Source organism: Mustela erminea, chromosome 4 (assembly GCF_009829155.1).
Source record: "Mustela erminea isolate mMusErm1 chromosome 4, mMusErm1.Pri, whole genome shotgun sequence".
NCBI lineage: Eukaryota > Metazoa > Chordata > Mammalia > Carnivora > Mustelidae > Mustela > Mustela erminea.
Genome location: NC_045617.1, coordinates 66,405,393 through 66,420,575, shown reverse-complemented (window position 1 = coordinate 66,420,575; position 15,183 = coordinate 66,405,393). Strand labels below are relative to the sequence as shown.

At 36.6% G+C, this 15,183-nt stretch overlaps 1 long non-coding RNA gene across 1 annotated transcript; it reads left to right on the top strand.

Annotated features, from left to right (window-relative positions):
• Positions 1-1,835: 1,835 nt before the first annotated feature.
• Positions 1,836-10,803, top strand: LOC116588428. The gene is made up of 3 exons (XR_004284939.1): positions 1,836-1,896; positions 8,506-8,600; positions 10,587-10,803. It is a non-coding gene; the product is annotated as an uncharacterized LOC116588428 (long non-coding RNA).
• The last annotated feature ends 4,380 nt before the right edge of the window (positions 10,804-15,183 follow it).

Sequence of the window (15,183 nt, the reverse complement as noted above, 5' to 3'; positions counted from 1 at the left end):
ATTTATTAACAGTGGAATAGATTAATCAGTTGTGACATACCCATTTAATAGGAAATTATACAACACTGAAAAACAGCAAAGGAGATTTTGTATATAATTTAATATATGTACTATATTCAAAATATATATAATGTAATGTTTTGTGCTGTATATTTAAGGTTTACGCAGATTGCAATATGAAAGTTATACCTCAAAATTAAAAGAAAAATGGGAGGGAAAATCCATGGAATTTTCAAGATTATCTTTTTTTTAATAAAGATTTATTTATTTGAGAAAGAGAGAGAGTGTATGTGCACATAGAGGGAGAGTGTAAGGGAGAAGCAGACTCTCCACTGAGCAAGGAGCCTGATGCAGGATTCAGTCCCAGGAACCTGGGATCATAATCTGAGCCAAAGGCTGATGCTTAACCAACTGAGCCACCCAGGTACCCCAAGATTATCTTTTTTTAAAGATTTATTTAGTTATTTGGGGAGGTGGGGCAGAGAGAAAGGGAGAGTCTTAAACAGACTCCCAGCTGAGCAGGGAGCCCAACTCAGGGCTCAGTCTCAGGACCCAGAGATCATGACCTGAGCTGAAATAAAAAATGGGATCCTTAACGAACTGAGCCACCCAGGCACCCATGTAGTCCACCATTCTTAAAAAGAAATGAAGGAATTGGTCATAATCATTAGGAAAGGGAAGGGATAGAGGAATGGTTGTAACTGTGACATTAAACACAGTATATAAGAAAAGTTCTGGAGCTTTCAAATTAAATGCCTAGGAAAATGTGGCCTATACTACAAAGTCTAAAATGACTTTGATATCTAAAAGGATCCCTTTGGGGTCCTTTGTAGTTCTGTGGCTGTGATTATACACTAATAACATAAATCTATTCATCTTGGTTGTTCTTACCAAATATCTATAGTATCTATAAAGATATTATTTGATTTTCCTCCTGACCTAAATGACTTTGATATCTAAAAGGATCCCTTTGGGGTCCTTTGTAGTTCTGTGGCTGTGATTATACACTAATAACATAAATCTATTCATCTTGGTTGTTCTTACCAAATATCTATAGTATCTACAAAGATATTATTTGATTTTCCTCCTGACCTTTTTTTTTGTTGTTAAGATTTTATTTACTTATTTGAGAGAAAGAGAGAATGAGAGAGAGAACATGAGAGGAGAGAGGTCAGCTGGAGAAGCAGACTCCCTGCTGAGCAGGGAGCCCAGTGTGAGACTTGATTCGGGAACTCCAGGATTATGACCTGAGCTGAAGACGTCTAGTCGCTCAACCAACTGAGCCATCCATGCGCCCCACCCCCTCCTGACCTTCTAAATTAATTCTAGAACCTTCTGTCTGACCTAATGGTATGCTTGCCCTCCTTTATGGAGTTTCCTCTAGCTACCCTCACATATTATTTTTTCTTTCTTCATTTTTTCTTCTTTTATTTTTAAGGCATAAATTTAGTTCAGTGAAAATTGGCAGGATCCAGTGAATATGCACATCACCAGGACAAAGATTTGCCCTCAAAGGGCTTGAGGCCATTCAGGGATTCCATGTTTGACAGAAGCATTCACAGCATAACTAAACAAACAAGAAGATATTTAGAGAAGCTGAAATGGATCTTCAAAGAAGAGTCAGTGGTTGGTTTATAATTTCTCTGTAGTATTATAGAGCTTAGTGCAGAACATATCAAAACCTTGGAAAGGCAATGGTCGGTCATGAACTTCATAAGGCAGAATAATTCCTGACGAGAACGAAATAGAAGTCAAAGAACTTTACATTTATTTATTTATTTATTTATTTATTTATTTATTTATTTTTATTTCAGAACTCTACATTTAGATAAGAACTACTAAACAGGGAGTACCAGCAAAACAATAATGCCTGGAGAAAACTTCCTTCTTCCAAAGGTAGGTTCTTCTAATCACCAATCCTGGGCCCTCTGGTTGTCAAGCACTTTATCATGAAATATAATAATAAATGCAGTTCAGGACTTCTTTATAAGATTCACTTTTTCTGAAGTTTATGTTGTTTTAAATGTCCTAGTAATAGTTAATCCTCCAGTTTAAAAATCTTGGACTTGAAAATCACTGGAGCCACGTTACCTTCAAAATAGGTCCAGATCCTTAGAATGATAACTGTGATTTCACTGCTGCCTGGGTTTCCACCTCAACTGTCACCACTCCACCCTCTTACCTGAGGTACTCTAGGTCACAGTTCCTGCTGTTAGGTTTTGAGTCCAGTCATGCTTTTCCTGCTGTAAGACATTCACACACTCTGGTCCTTTGCATATCGCCCAGGGAGATCTTCAATAACATCATACATTCTGTGACGCCTTCCTTAGCTCTCACAGAATACGCACCCCTACTCTGTGCCCTTTATTTGTCTCAGCTGTAAAACATTAATAATATTCTAATTGTCTATGTTTGCTTCTAACCCTCTCCCCCTCCCTAACCAGATATAAATTTCTTAAAGCAGGACATTCTAGTTTATCATGTATCTTCAGCATGCAAAATAGTGGCTAGTATAAGACTGGAATAAATAAAATATATTTTGTTGAGTGATTGTTGAATAAATCCATAACAGGAAAAACATATTTGTAAGGGAGAAGAATTTCATGACTTTTTAGACCTCAGTATCAATAGGGTGCTGAAGAAACTGTTTGCAAGGAATGAGAGAGTGGGTAATATGGAAAAGGCTGTGAGTAGAAATTTCTAGAATCTAAGAGTCTCTTAATAACCCAAAAGAAATGAAACATGTTCACACAAACATTTGTACACAAATGTTCATAGTAGCATTATCCATGATAGTCAAAAGGTAGGACCAACTGAAATGTGCATTACCTGATAAATGGATATATAAAATGTGCTATATCCATGAAATGGAACATGATTTGACAATAAAAAGAAATGAAATACTGATAATATGCTATGACAAGGATGAATCTTGAAAACATTACATTAACTAAAACAAGCCAGTCACAAAAACAAACAAACAAACAAAAAACAAAAACCTATATATTGCATGTATATGAAATGCCAGCTTGGCAAATCTGTAAAGATAGAAAGGAGGTTAGCGGTTGCCTGGGGCTAAGGAAGCAGATGAGGAGCAACTGCTAATGGGCACTGGGGGGTTCTTCTGGGAGTGAGAGAAATGTTCTAAATTTATGTGGTGATAGTTATACAACTCTGAAAATATACGAAAACCACTTTTTAAATTATACACTTTAAGGTGTGAATTATATACATTAATTATATATCAATGAAGCTGTTATTTAAAAAAAACAAGAGTCTCTTTTAGTGAAATTCTATCTGTTTTAGATAAATATTCAATCATCCTCCTGTGAAATGGTGCAGTGAGAACCTTTTGTACCTTCGTACCTTACTATAGTAATTATGAGCCACCAGGGCAAAAAAAAAAAAAAGCCTTGTTCTACCATTTACCAACTCTGCAATGGTGGGTCAATTGTTCATTTTCTTTTCTTTTCTTTTCTTTTTTTTTTTTTTGAAAGATTTTATTTATTCATTTGAGAGAGAGAGAGAAAGTATAAGCGGGGGAGAGGCAGGGAGAGAGGGAAAAGCAGACTCCTTCCCCACCAAGCAGGGAACCCGACATGAGACTCAGTCCCAGGACCCTGGGATCATGACCAGAGCTGAAGGCAGAGGCCCAACCATCCGAGCCACCCAGGCACCCCCAATGCTCATTTTCTGATGCCTTAGCTACTGCACTGCGAAATGGTGAATAAAAACTGAACTGCCTTGAATAACAACAAGGATTTGAACGTCTCAATTCCACAAAGCACCTAAACAGCTCCTGGCACACAGAAAGCACTCCAGCAATTCTCCTTGGGCCCCACTAACTACACCTAAAGTGGGACAGAGGCCATCTGGCCCTTGAATGCAATGTTGGTCCCCACTGAGATGGGAGATGGGAATGGTCTGGTTTTGTGCTTTGGTGGTGGCATCTACCACTGATGGTCTTGAACTTTACCACTGCCTCCAATGGTAAGACCCCCACGAGGCCTTCCCTTCTTAGTACAGGTGTGTTAGTTCATCACAACTTTTAGTACTTTCCAGTTCCTTGGCAGGGCTAATGAGTTTCAGATGTTTTCTCAGCTCTGTGCTGCAGCAAAGTGAGACTCAGTAGGTCTGTCCTCAGTCAAAGCTCTCAGTCTCTGTCAAGGTAATACTGCACTACTCAGCCTTCGGCATTGGATTCCACACCATGTCTAAGAAGCTTTCTTGAGGAACTTGCAACTTCTTCCAATTATCTTAAAAAAAAAAAAAATCAAAGCCCAGCTCTCAGTATTCCTGAATTTATCCAATCCACCTGGAAATCTCTAACATAATGGCTCCTACACAGGTTGAAGGGAATAACCATTTTGAACATAGATTTCTGGTTTTAAATTGTGTTATGTTCATTGTTCCCCCAAACTTGTTGTCATATGAAAGATTCAGTGTAGATTACTCTACTAATGTTTAAAGTAGCAATGTATAGGAGCAGAGCCTGAAAGAACACATGAGGCCATACGGTTAGAAAGTTGGAGATATTTAGAGGATATTCCCAATTAAATGTGTTTTTGTTATGTGATGGAATTAGTGTTTTAGTCATCAGTGAGATAAAGATAGCTAATGTTTATTTAGCACCTGCCGTATTTTAGGCATTGCAATATGTGCTTGAAAAGCTCTGTTTACCTAAAAGAAACCAAAGTCATTAAGCTACTTGATATTAGCCTTGGTGATGATTTTGTATTTAATACCAAAAGGAAAGGTGACATAATCAAGATTGTTAAAGGGGGACCACATCAAACTGAAAAGCCTCTGCGCAGCAAGGGAAACCATCAACAAAACGAAAAGGCAGCCAACCAAATGGGAGAAAATAGTGGCAAACTATATAGTGCATTCCTCCGCTATCCAGAAGTAGAAAATGTTCTTATGAAAGCTTTCGTAAACCAAAATGTCACTAATTTATACAGAAAAACTTTTGAAAATTTTTAGGCCCTAAAAACCCTCTCTTAGGCTTTTCTGATACCTTAGGACACATCTTGCTAATGGATGCACAACATAAATTAAGATGAAGCACAAATGTTCACATAGTTCAAAGCTATGGCGTCTTGGCACTAAGGTGCTGAGTGTATTTCCCGGGGTAGCAGCTTGGTGGTGCCACTCTCGCTGCCAGGGTTGCGCTCTGCCCCTCTAGTGGCTCGCTGCAAAACAAATGATGGACAACTTTTTCACTGTTTTCCTTTTTTCATGAAAACAAAAATTCGTTACTTATTTCTTTCAGTTAATGAAACAGGTACTAATCCAGGTCCTTCATAAGAAAAGTGGCATAATAAGAACTTTCAAAAAGTGGGGGTACCTGTATCTGATAATGAATTAATATCCAAAATATACAAAGAATTCATATAACTCAGTAGCCAAAAAAAAAAAAAAAGATTAAAAATAGGCAGAGGATCTGCTTAGACATTTTCCCAAATAAGAAAATGGGTGGTACATGAAAACCCATTCAATATCACTAATCAGCAGGGAAATGCAAATCAACAGCACAATGAGGTATCACCTCACACCTATTCGAATGGCTATTATAAAAAGACAAGACATAATGAGTATTATTGAGAATGTTGAGAATGCCACACTGTTGGCAGGAAGGTAAACTGGAAAACAGCATGGATGTTCCTCAAAAATCTTAAAATGGAATTACTATATGATCCAGCAATTCCACTTCTGGGTATTTAACCAAAGAAATGAAAATACTAACTCAGACATATGCAATCCCATGTTCATTGCAGCATTATTTATAATAGCCAAAGCATTGCAACAACTTAAGCCTGTATCAGTGGATGAATGGTTTAAAAATGTGGTTTAAAATGTGGTTTAAAAATGGTTTAAAAATATACAACAGAATATTACTCAACCACAAAAAAGAATGAAGTCTTGCCATTTATGGCAACATGGATGGACCTTGAGGGCATTCTGCTAAGTGAAATAAGTCAGAGAAAGACAAATACTGTACGATCTCATTTACATGTAGAATTATTACAATAAAAACAAAAATAAAAAACGACCAAGTTCAGGGGCACCTGGGTGGCTCAGTGGGTTAAGCCTCTGCTTTCAGCTCAGATCATTTTTTCAGGGTCCTGGGATCGAGCCCCGCATCGGGCTCTCTACTCAGCAGGGAGCCTGCTTCCTTCTCTCTCTCTGCCTGCCTCTGCCTACTGTGATCTCTCTCTGTCAAATAAAATAAAATCTTAAAAAAAAAAAAAAAAAACAAGTTCATGGACACAGAGAACAGACTGGTGAAGGGAACTAAAGGGAACTGAATGAGTGACAGTAGTCAAAATGTACAAACTTCCAGTTATAAAATATGTCAGTCCAGCATGGTGACTATAGTCAATAATTCTGTATTGCATATTTGAAAGTTGTTAAGAGAATAGATATTAAAAGTTCCCATCACAAGAAAAAGAATATGTAACTATATATGGTTGAAAGATGTTAATTAGATTTATTGTGATGATCAATTTACAATATACACAAATACTGAATAATTATATTGTATACCTGAAAATAATATACAATTGACCCTTGATGAGCACAGGTTTGAACTGCATGGGCCGACTTAAATGGGGATTTTTTAAAAAATAAATACAATATAGCACCATAAATGTATTTTTCTTATAATTTTTAATAACATTTTCTTTTCTTTAGCTTACTTTATGGTAAGCATACAGTATATAATACACATAAACACACAAATATATTAATCAGCTGTTTATGTTATTGGCATGGCTTCCAGTCAACAATAGGCTATTAGTAGTTAAGTTTTGGGGAAGATTTTCAGTTGTGTGGGGTGTCAGCATCCCTAACCACCACATTGTTCAAAGGTCAACTGTGATATCGTATGTCAAGTATACCTCAAAAAAGAGTTCCTTTACCATTCCTTTACCTGACTTCCATCCATTGGTTTTCTATAGAATTAGCCTCACTGGTTTAGCTAGTGTTCAGATTTAATAAACCACATTAGAGATACTTAAAAACACACGGTAACACACTGCAGCTGGAACTTGTTAATTCTCTAGTACTGATAGACTCTTGGGCAAGTAACTTGATTTCTGAGGACCCCAATTTCCTAAATGCATAATAAAGGGCCTTGGGAAACTTACCTCTGTAGTATTTTCTTTGATTCTTTGATTTCCCATCATTCTTCTCCTTTTCTTCATTCCATGCCTGTCACTTCTTTTAGGACAACTCCAAGACTCTTTTCCTATATAAATTCATTGCACAATGATCATTCGCTTAGTATTTAAACACATTTTATACAAAATTATTTTGTACTTTTCTTTGATAGTTAATACATGAATTCCACTACCTTATGACCAGGGTGACACCTTTAATTAGACCTGTGGAATTCTACCATGAAGCATCCAGGCATTTGAAAGACACATGTTGAAAGCATGCTGAAAATACCAACAAATCAAAATTTAAAGTAGGTTTTTAAAAAATCTGAACTCACCCAAACTATAAATTCCCATCTGTATTCCATGATAATGGGCACCTAATAGGCTTTTAAAAATACATACTGGAAAAATTCTACAAATATCAGAAGAGGAACAGATGTGGGTTTACCATAAAACTAAGAAGATGAAGCTTCAGAAGCCCTCACTTCCATGAACTACCCCCACCCCCCGCCCGCAGAGGCCTTGGGAGGCGCCATACGAGCTTGTTCACACAGTCATTGGGTTGTGTGAAATTTCGAAACTATAGTGTACTCTCATGCATGGTAAAGATCTCAATGACCCTGCACTTCAACTTTCCTTCCAAAATAATTCCTCTCATGTTGGATGTCAATGATGTGGCCACATACATTTTTAGATTCTGCCTAGGGAAAGTTGAGGTGGGGATAGCTTTCCTTGAGTTTAGCGAAACATATTTCTTTTGTTCACACTTACCTCTATTTTATGAGGAGGACATCAACAAGGTAATTAATTGTATCATCACTTCAAAGGATATTGGTGATTAGTCAAGAAGTCACAAAATGCACTGAAGTGCACTTTAGTCAGTCCTATACCTTACGTGACATTACTAGGATCACGTAACATTATATGACACTACCATTATGCATTGTGAAACTGAAAGAAACTTTTCTAGATCTTCAACAATGAAAAAACCAGAAAGGAAATTTCTGTCAGCTTATGCTGCTTGAATCACCTTTCTATTCCTCCTACAGAAAATAATACAAAATCATTGTCACAGAAAGAAGAGATCAAATTACAGGCAAGCAAAAAATTTAGGAAAAAGTATCACAGAAGTGTGATAGACAATGAGTTCCTAAATATGTTATTTTTATGGATTTTTATTATATTTGTGATATTTGACCGCTTTTAAAATGAATTTATAATTTTTTGAGATTCTCTTTTTCAATCTGGTTTATTTCAATGGTTTATTAAATCTGAACACTGAACACTAAATACATACTTTTTGAAATAATTTTTTAATAATTTCATATTTCTTTTTTTCAAGAAGGACCCCCAAATTAAATGAAGTATAGACTCCACCAAGGCTGAATCTACTTTGATAAGAAACATCCCAGAGGGGTGCCTGGGTGGTTCAGTCAGGTAAGTGTTTGACTCTTGGTTTTGGCTCAGGCCATGGTCTCAGGGTCTGGAGAGGAAGCTCCATTTTGAACTCTGTGTGCTGCACGGAGTCTGCTTGTTCCTCTCCCTTCCCCCCTGCTCCTCCCCCCGCTTGTTTTTCCTCTCTCTCAAATAAATAAATAAAATCTTAAAAAAAAAAAAAAGATAAGTCACAGATAAATAATCTGAAATAACATGGCAGCTCCCTCCATTTTATTCCTCTTCTTCAAGCATTAGTCAGAAGCTGCAGTTTAAAAGTCTATAGTTTCTTATACAAGGAATAATGCAGAGGTAGTGGGGAAGATACCAGGAAAAAAAAAAAAAAAAAAGAAGAGGTGCTTGATTGTTGTGTTGTTGGAAAAAGGAAGACCAAGGAAAATGTATTTGTTTGGATTGAAGGGTTGAAGAAAGCTGAGTAAGAAAAATGTTGGGGGGGAATATTTCAGTGAAAAGATGAAATGTGGATTTGTATATCCTGGTTTAAATCCAAGCTTGCTAGACATACACTGTTAGTGTACACACAACTTCATTTAGGATCTATACACCGTCCATTGCTGTGTATCATCTTGAATGCTGCCTGTGTTTGTTTAACTTAGGGATACACACTGTTCCTTTGCCATGGGAAAGAGATAAATCCACCATATAAAATGCTCCAAGGCACCAATAGAATACAAATAACAAATCAAAGGGCAAAGCATTTTTAAATGCCAAGGGAAAATTCAAAGCAATGAAAATTTACAAATCAAACTTAAAGGAGAAAAAAGCATAAACATAAAGGTAGGGTTTGAAAAGGTGGAATAGACTCTCATCAGAAGTCATTTAGAACAGTGACCTGTTGGAGGAATTTCCCTTCCTTGCCTTGTCATGCTGTTTTCTTTAAAAAGGCAGTAGATGGTGATAAGCCTCCCAAGGCCTCTGCGGGTGGGGGTGGGGGTAGTTCATGGAAGTGAGGGCTTCTGAAGCTTCTGAACCTTCATCTTCTTAGTTTTATGGTAAACCCACATCTGTTCCTCTTCTGATATTTGTAGAATTTTTCCAGTATGTATTTTTAAAAGCCTATAAGGTGCCCATTATCATGGAATACAGATATGGATTTATAGTTTGGGTGAGTTCAGATTTTTTAAAAACCTACTTTAAATTTTGATTTGTTGGTATTTTCAGCATGCTTTCAACATGTGTCTTTCAAATGCATGGATGCTTCATGGTAGAATTCCACAGGTCTAATTAAAGGTGTCACCTTGGTCATAAGGCCAGTGTCTATGAATTGTTTAGGAACTTAAATCTGGAAAAACCCTCAGAAGAAAAGAATAAAATAATATAAATCAAACCATTTAAGCTACTTGAGATCATTCTTCATAGAATTCCTTCAGAGGTGAAAGTTGGAAAGTGAGGAAAACAGAAGAAAAGCTTTTCTTTCTCCCTCATCTCAATATGTGTATAGGGCAGGAGGCATTGGTCCTCTTGGAAAATTAGGATATGGTGCAGTCACACAATAGTCCTATATATAGGACCACAGATTTTGTAGACTATCCCATAAAATGTTAACAGTTCTGAAAAAAATCACACTGATAGAGGCCCCTTGATGCTGATTAATTTAGTGTAACTTGACCAAAGGTCATTTAAAAGACTTTTGGCTCCTAAGGAAAGCATTCAATGTGATCAGTTATTTTTTCAAATTTTTCTTATGTACTGACTTGTGATTCTCAGATATGATTTTAATAAGCAAGAGTTACTTTTGACTTTGGTTAAGATATACATAACCACGTTGATAGGACTAGAAGGTTTATAGTCATGTTTGCATTTAGATAAATAGAAAAAGCGTCAGTTCTTTTCAAGTAGAATGCTGAGTAACAACTAGTCCTAATGATTACCCATTACCACTGTGATGGGTTATATTTTTCTAAGATGCCCTCATCAGTATTCCACATCTAACCTTCCACATCTAACCTGTTTCGCTTACCATGTGAGGCTGGCACTCCTCCACTGAAAGATTTGTGACCACAGCGGAAGGTGTCCTCCAACGCTAAGCCATGAAAGGTGATGCGTCTTCCACCTGATCCTCTTGAGATGCTCACCCTGGAACTCAGCCACCATATCGTGAAGAAGTCAAATACCCACATGGAAAAAGCCAATGTAGGTGTTCCTGCCTTAGCTGAGATTCCAGATGGCAGCCAGCATCCACAACATTGAGGCTTCAGATGATCCCAGTTGCTAGCTTTCCAGACACCCCAGCTAATGCTGAATGAAATAGAGAATATCTGTCCTCACTAATCCTATACTCACTGCAGATTTATGAACAAAAATAAATGTCTTTGTTTAAGCCAATGAGTTTTGGAGTGATTTGTTATATAACAATAAATAGCCAAATAATTATCAACCCAAAAATATTTCAGGCAGAGACAGCAATAAATATCTCCAAGTTAAAAAAAAAATCTCCACAGAGTGCCTGTGGACTCTCATAATTTATAAAAATGCTAATGGTAGTAGGGCACCTGGGTAGTATAGTCAGTTAAGCGTCTGACCATTGGTTTCTGCTCAGGTAGTGATCTCAGGTTCGTGAGATCAAGCCAAGAGTAGGGCTCTGCACTTAGCACAGAGTCTGCTTAAGACTCTTTTTCCCTCTTCTTCTGCCCCTCCCTACTCTCAAAAAAAAAAAAAAAAAGAAGAAGAAGAAGAAGAATCTTTAAACACAATTAATGATAAGTGAGATTTCTTCTTCTTTTTTATTTCTTTTATCATTAGCCACCATTTTGAAAACTGCCTCCTAGGTATACCAAGAAAAATCACAAAAGATCTTTCTATTCCTTTCTGTTGATAATTTACACTAAAATTACTCAGGAAGGCTGGTGTAACAAGGCCTTGATTTTCTAACTGGAAAATGTATGTTATGAAATTGTGTCCTTTCCATTCTTTCACGTTACCCAACATAGCCATTGCCTGAAAAGTTTTAAGGAACAAATACTTTATTCAAAGTTTTATGCTTTTTTTTTTCTCCCAAAGGTTTATGCTTTTTTAAAAAACCACAGCTCAACAAAGAAACTTTTGACATGTTTTCTTCCCAAGTAATGTTAATGTGGGTCATTCACGATTTTTCTTAAAAATATGACTAAAAGTGTTATTACATGTTGATCGTGCTAATAATTGATTCAGACTCATCACAAGGACTGTTTGTTCCTTAAGTCATTTTTTGATGAGTAAATGAAAAACAGGGCTAGAAACTCAGCAGCCTACAGCCAACCGCATCACCAAGAAAGTCTTCATAAAATTCAATAAACACAACATCCTCTGTAAGAATATTTTTAAACCTTCAGTAAGATTCTTAAGAATTGGGATGCCTGGGTGGCTCAATCGGTTAAGCTACTGCCTTCGAATCAAGTCATGATCCCAGGGTCCTGGGATTGAGTCCTGCATGGGGCTCCTTGCTTGCCAGGGAGCCTGCTTCTGTCTCTGCCTCTGCCTGCTTGTGTGCTCTCTCTCATTCTCTCTCTCTCTCTCTCTCTCTGACAAATAAATAAATAAATGAATAAAATCTTAAAAAAAAAAAAAAAAAAAGATTCTTAAGAATTACTTGTCCCCTCCAGGCGTTTTAGACTAGACAGAAAGTGAGGCAATGTCATTCCCACACTCAGAGTACATTAGTGTATGTATTTCTGTTTTAATGTCTGGGTAAGTCTAGGTAAGTCACAGCTTCTTGACAGTCAATGATAAAGAAGAAAAAGCAATGAAAAGTTTGAGAGGAAAATGATGCTGAAATTATGATTAAAGAAAAAAATCACAGGGACCCTGGGTGGCTCAGTTGGTTAAGCGTCTGCCTTCAGCTCAGCTCACCAAGTCCTGTACCGGACTCCTTGCTCAGCAAGGAGCCTTCTTCTCCCTCTGCCTGTGCTGCCTACCACTCCCCTGCTTTGCTCTCTCTCTCTGACAAATAAAGAAATAAAATCTTTTTTTTTTTTTTTTTTTAATCACAATCTGGCCAAAAGGCTAACAGAGAGAGCCCAGTACAGACTAGTCTTTACACTGACCTCCTTTTCTTCTCAGCCATGATATTTGCTTGATAAAGTCTGAACCTGTACAGAGATTTTGCCTTGGCTGGCTGCTTCTACTTCAGGAAAAGAACCTTTGGGGAATGTATTGATGTTTTAGAAAGAGAGATATTTAGAAGTAGTTAATGTGCCTTAGTATAGGCACTGGAGAGTAGGTGGTAAATGGGGGATTGAGAAAGAATCTAGATCATTCTGAGCTGTGGTAGGATGGAATCCTGGAGTCCTTCATGTCAGCAGATTCCCAGTATTTAGCATGGGTCTCAGGGGACCTAGTACACGACTTCATTTATTAACATAAGCAGTGACTAGAGAAAACTTTTTCGAGAAGAAATGCATAGGAAGACTCTTTTGTTTTGCTTCCTTTTAAGGAGAAATTTGGCATAAAAAAAGAATAACTGGGTGTCATTTAGGAGCCTTTGTTCTGGTTACTAATCAACAGTCACTGTGCAACTTGAGGAAGAACTCATTTTACCCTCGATTGCCTGTTTGCTTGTTTTTAAGCAGGTTTTACTACATGACCTCTAAGTTTAACATTTCTATGATTTTTGAATAACAGCAATACCAGCTCTGTCATCTTTGAATGTGAAAGAAATATATATATATAGTGTCCTTCACTAGATCTGAAAATAAGAGCAAGTTTCTAGCTTTAACACTTAGTGTTGGTATGACCTGCTCATTCTATAAGGAAATGCTTATAGATTATGGCAAATAACGTGCTCATTTCCACATATAAAAAGTTGTTTGAAGTGTCTCATCTTGATTATCTATCTGGATAATAATTTTAGAATTGAAAATTTTGCCCACTTCTCTCTGCCTTTTAATATATGCTATACAAATGAAATGTAAAAAACAACATAGTATCTGTTCTAAAATTGTTTATAAGCAATATGCATAAATTTGAACATTAGTTAAATATAAAAAATGTTAGTAAAATAAATATTAATACTGAAAAATTTGCTTTCTGGGAAGTTGATGAAAGGGAACGTGGGAATTGGGGGATTATAGACAGATGCCAAAGAAGACTGAGAGTGATTCAGGGACTAACTGTAAGAGGGTGAATACTGTGCTTTGCAAAAAACTTTTTGAATGGCTTAGAGGTATTTAGTCTAGAGAAAGGAGACCGAAGAAAGTTATGGCTGTTATTATCGAATATGTTGAAAACTGCCTGTAGGTTACAGATCAGTTTATTTTGTGTTGCCCTAGAAAAGTGGGATTTATAAGAGGAAAAGTTTCAGTTGAGTATATAAGGACAACTTAAATGAAGTTTTTCAATAGTAGAATGGCGTGTCTTCAGAGACAGTGAATTTCCCATTATGGAAAATAACTTGTTAAGAAAATTTTAAGAATATTTCTTCATTTGGGAAATGACTGGACTACAAATCCTTTTATGAGCTCATGCATCTCTAGAAATGATTCTGTTTTTAATTAAATAGTAAGCAAAGGCAAGAAAACATTTTCAGCAAAAAAATAGAGACTGAAAGAAAAGCTCAGTTTTGGGAATGTAATAGGTTTCCAATTAGAAAATTGTGCAGAAAAGGGAATATGAAATGGGAAAAGACAAGATGAGTAAATAGGTTTAGCCAGGCATAACACTGACCTTCAGGGTAAGGGTTGGGACCTTGCACCAAAATGTAACCAGAAGTTGACAGATTAACAAGAAGAGAAAGGAAACAAATCAGAAGGTCGATGTGATGCCATGGAAGAGTGTAGGTAAAGACTATTAAGACATGCCCAGTGCTAAACATGGGTCAGGCATCCAATGACTTTGAGATTGTAGCAATTTAAGTAGGAAAAGACAGGACATGGGCTAAATCCTTGACCAGGTATTTTTGCATAATTTATGCCAACGAATGAGATACAGTGGGGGAGGGACAGGAAAATGAGAAGTTGGGAAAAGATAGAGGGAAAGGGAGATGTGAGGTTAATTTTTGTGACGGTTAGGGAGAGGACTTTCCAAAGGACCTGCAGAATTTAGACTTTTTTTTTGCTTTTGTTTTTGTTTTTATATTATTTCTGCATTAAGCAAAAGGGAATTCTTTTCTGGAAAGTAAGTAAAATCTGAGCCCTTTGTACATTTGTATTTATTTAAGATTACACACTACTCCAAGAAAAATTATGCTGATATCCCCACATCCTGGTCAAATTCCAAGTCAAATAATTTCATTCTCTCTGCCTAAATCCTCTGCTGTTTGAGGGAAGTCATACTTCATTTTTACTTCCTTAAAAGCTAATAAAACATGTCTGGAGTTGTTCGCACAATTATACTATGTGGTATAATGGGATTCTCAGATTTTTGTAAAGTCCACAAGCTCTTTATATCCTTCAAAAAAGACTCTAAATTGAAGTTGCCAGCATTTTGCCAAATACTAACATTTTGGATCTCTATGATGTAATTAACCTATGTTTATAGAGCATCATGACTAGGGAATAAAATTTAATATAATTACTTTTATAGAGCAATGTGGCATCTTCCCTTAAATTACATGATAGAAAGCAACTTCTAAGTTTTCTTGTATTTTACA